The sequence below is a fragment of the Capsicum annuum genome, chromosome 9 (assembly GCF_002878395.1).
Source record: "Capsicum annuum cultivar UCD-10X-F1 chromosome 9, UCD10Xv1.1, whole genome shotgun sequence".
Classification (NCBI taxonomy): domain Eukaryota; kingdom Viridiplantae; phylum Streptophyta; class Magnoliopsida; order Solanales; family Solanaceae; genus Capsicum; species Capsicum annuum.
In genome coordinates this window covers 164,345,368-164,349,735 of record NC_061119.1, presented here as the reverse complement: position 1 = coordinate 164,349,735, position 4,368 = coordinate 164,345,368, and the positions used below count along the sequence as shown (strand labels likewise).

General features: G+C 37.2%; 1 non-coding gene across 1 annotated transcript; it reads right to left on the bottom strand.

Annotated features, from left to right (window-relative positions):
- Window positions 1-2,151: 2,151 nt before the first annotated feature.
- LOC124887495 lies at window positions 2,152-2,257 on the bottom strand. Its single transcript, XR_007045268.1, has one exon. It is a non-coding gene; the product is annotated as a small nucleolar RNA R71 (small nucleolar RNA).
- Window positions 2,258-4,368: the final 2,111 nt, after the last annotated feature.

The window sequence follows — 4,368 nt, the reverse complement described above, 5'->3', positions numbered from 1 at the left end:
TCAATGCAAACTAAAAGCTATACGAAAACTAAACTAATTTCTTTGGGCGTCCTCTCTTATTTTCTTTGAAATATCCATAGGTAGATTCGTTGCCACTATTGTCCTATTGGCCTGTTCCATTTTTTCATAATCCCACAGTATGCTTTCATACCTCAAATGAAGTGTCTCAATGATGAGTGGTGAGGTCACCACTCATTTCTACTAAATATTTGTGCACACTACCATGATTTGTATAAGAAAAATGAGACATCATCATGATTTAAATGCACTAATAGCCATATTCTGCAGGTATATATTCAAAGAGATAAAAAGATGTGGAATAGAGCTTAAAATGATTTAAAAAGGGAGCAAAGTAGGGTGTAGATGAATACCAGGAACACATCAGCCTCAGTTATCATGATCGCGGTCCTCAGTCTCCGAACGTGGTCAGTCAAGATGATCAACACAATGCAGTCGTAGATCATAACCGTAATCGTGTAGCCGCAGTCGTGGTTAAAACTGTGTGATCGTAGTTCAGCAGGAATATGCCCAGGGGCAGATTTGTAAAAGAACATAGACGAATCCCAAATCATATATAAGCAAAATCCCTTTTTTCTTTAAGGATTGCTTACCCCATAGAAAATTTTGAATTAAGAAGAGGAAACCTTAATTGGGAAAGTGTGTAAGTACTCTTGGAGGATTAATTTCTTAGTGATTTTGTGATGAATGAATGTTTTTTCATAATCCTTATGGTCTATTTCTCTTTACTTTATTCAAGAGTAGCTAAGCAATTTAGTCTTAGGGTTATGTTGAACTATAGTATAATTGTGTGTGGAAGTTGTTGTGTTTGCATAATTTTTAGTTATTGTGTATGGATTCCACCATTGCTTAAACTTATTAGTTGGAAATTGATGGTTTAAAACCCTAAATCTCCAAATGGGTTTGATGGGTGAAAACCCCAAACTCTAGGAACCCTTTGTCATCCTTGAAAGAGGGACTACGGTGAATTTGAGGTAACCCATAATATCTTTAAAAGAGAGTTATAGGGGGAAATATAATGGTGGACAATTAAGTCTATGGTTTACTACCTTATGCAATCTTAGAAATAAGTGTGACGGGAGTGTAAGCCATGTCAAGAGCATCATCCTAGAAATAGGGATGCTTGATTGAGGTGTTGGGTGATTGCAAATTGTATAATTATTTGGTGCTCAAAAGAGCCAATGGGTGAAAGCGTGGTAGTTTTATTGAAAGATTGACTACAACGACTTTTGACCTAGGCTATCATTTGATCAATAACTAAAACTCATGCCAAACCATCGTTTACCCACACACTTTTCCTTTAGGTAGACGTGATCCCAAGACCCTCTCTATTCTTAATCTCAAAATCAAAAGTGTTATATCCTTTCTTTGTAAGTTGACAAACCATCTCTAAACCAAAATACCCCCCCCCCCATTTTATTTTACATGTCTTGTTTATTATCATTCTGGTTAAACCTGTAGTATTTAGGACACCCATAAGATTTGAATCCTATAATTCATTCCTTGTGGATACGACCCCAACTCTAGTTGGGTTGTTTAACAACGACCGCCTTAACCTTTAATCATGAGAGTGAATTGAGAATTATCAAAATGGCACCATTTTTAGGGAGTGAAATAAAGATTTCCCTTGTGCGGTGTGCTTAGTACTTGGGTATCTCCGGGGTGGTGTATGTTACCATATTTGTTAATTTTGGACTTCTTGTAGGTAACTCCAAAGTAAACAGAATTATAAGTGCAATCACTAATGATATGGAGTGATTTGATGCTCTCCTTGATGTAGAGAGCCAACCAAAGGGTGCGGGCCAAATGGGAGCAATTTGTATCCTTACCTCACGGGAGCGTAACCCTCCATGTAACAAGCATCATGCTTCATCTTTTGCAAATTAAGGCATTGTTCGGGGGTCAAGCATATGAGGACCTGTATGTTCACTTACAGAATTTCTTGGAGAAGTGTGCACCATTCAAGTTTGCACACACCACTCAAGAAGCCTTTTGGCTTAGTTTTTTTTTTGTTTTCACTAATGGGCAAAGCATTGTTGTGGAACTGTTCACTCTCTACGACTCTAATCACTTCGTGGAATGAACTTACAAAGATGTTTTTGGATCAATATTCCCTTCCCCCCAAGGTGTGCCAAGCAAGAGATGAGATCATAAACTTTCAACAAAGGAGTAGAGAGCCACTTCATGAAGTATGGGAGAGATTTAATGGAAAGTTAACCTAATGCCCCAACCACAAAATTTTGGGGAAGATATTTTTCCAAATATTCTATTGAGCACTAGACACTTGGAACTAAACTATCATGGATAATGCGGAAGATAGTTCTTACTTAAATGCACTTCCATGCGACTATGAAACTTTTAAGAACGGTGGCTAAGCACAATCTAGAATGGCATACCCCAGGCATCGACGTCCTAAATATATCTCCCTACATACCCATGTTCCATATAGAATAAAGTAAGTGGTATGAGGAACAAAAGAAGACTATGGCAAAGATTTTGACTCGACTTGAGATCTTAACCAAATATGTTATGGGTGCACGTGCGAAAATGGGAAATGTCAAAGTGTCAAGAGCCTATGGTGAGGAAGCTAAAAATTTGGATGAAGAGATCAAATGTTTTCCAAACCATTCAAAGGGTTTTAACTCAAAAAATCAACGGCAGGGTGAAAATCAAGGTTGGATGAATCGGGATGGTAGTCGATTTTGAGAGGATCGCGAACATGCTTATTTCCATTTTATGCCCCACCATGACCAAGCTTATAATGAAGATTCAAGATAAATTGATTCAATAAAATCCTGGACCAAAGATGTGCTAGAAAGAATCTTGAATAGAGTAGAAGGCATCGACAAAATGGTCCATGAATTGAAAAGGGACATCTCTCAACTCTCTAAAACTGGGGTATCTCACTTCGCTTCTATTAAGAAATTCAAAACCTAAATTGGACAGATATTAGCATTACTAAATAATAAGCCTAGAAGCAATCCCTCTAGTGAAAAAATTACCAATCCGAAAAGCTATGATCGAATCTTGGCAATATGTGCAAGGAATAAAGAGATAGAGAAAGAGTTACCCCAAAGTCAAGACGAAGTAGGAAAGAAAGAGAAGACAAAAGTATCCACGAAATAAATTGATGAAGGAAAGTTTGATAACCAGGGACTTGTGGAACTTTCTTGAAAATAGAAGAAGACCAACGTTGTGCCACGACAAAAACTAAGGCGCTATATGGGAGGCAACTCACAAATGTCAAAAAAGTGGTTTGTATCCTTGTTATTATATTTTGTAGTGTTAATGCTAGGTTTTACTTATGAATAACTCATGCAAGTATGGTACTATTGAGTGAATTACATAAGTTTTGAAAGGGGTAAGTATGCAAAAATGTGCATTACAAGATGAACAGGGGAAAACAGAGGAGCAAAAAGGCTCTCAGTTACTGCGATTGCGGCACCCAGGCATGATTGCGGCCACCCGCATACGTATGATCGAGGTTACTTAGTCACAATTACGGTCCTTTCTGCACTTATCCCCTAAATTTTCTCGCATTTTCTACACTCCCTTTCAAATTTTTGCCTACAAAATTCATTCAACCTTGAAGGAAATGATAGTGATATTGAATTTAAGAATGATGATAACCCCTGATGTGTTTCCTAGGAGCACCCTTAGCCCTTTTATACTTGATTATTTATGCAATGGGGACATCGCTACCTTTCCAAGTTGGGGGCACCTCCTTATTCATTTAATTTGGACCTATATTATTGCATACCTTTCTGCTCCTTTGGAAAATTCTTATTTTAATTTGGTTGTAATATTCAGGCACTATGATGGTGTCTACATTTTCATGGATTAGATATGTTATTTTTAGTGTGTTACTTTAGTTTAGTTTAAATAGATGAGCCTTTTCATTATGAGTGGGTTTCTAACTATAGATACAGGGGAAATCTGAGTACCCGTGACATCGAGGTTATAAAATACAAGGGAAGTCTGAGTACCTATAGCATTGATGATTTCAAATCGCATTCATATCCATTGGTGAAGTCTCAGTAACCATATGAGTGATTTTCCCATACTATAGTTCATAATGTGAGACTATAGCTTGGGTTGTTACCATGATTAGCAAATTATGTCTGGTGCAAATACAAAAGCAAACAACCCCCTCCATCTGAAATTCTTTTACAAAATTTGAAGGCATGGGCATGAGCAACTTTGTAATGAAATTTTCTCACTTCCTATTACTCCAAAAGTTGACTTTGGAAAAATAGCAAATACTCCATCTTTGTCTCGAGTGGGTAGAATAATTGAAACCCCTTGATAGCATTCGCATGCCATATTTGTGAGCTTAAATATTTTCATCTA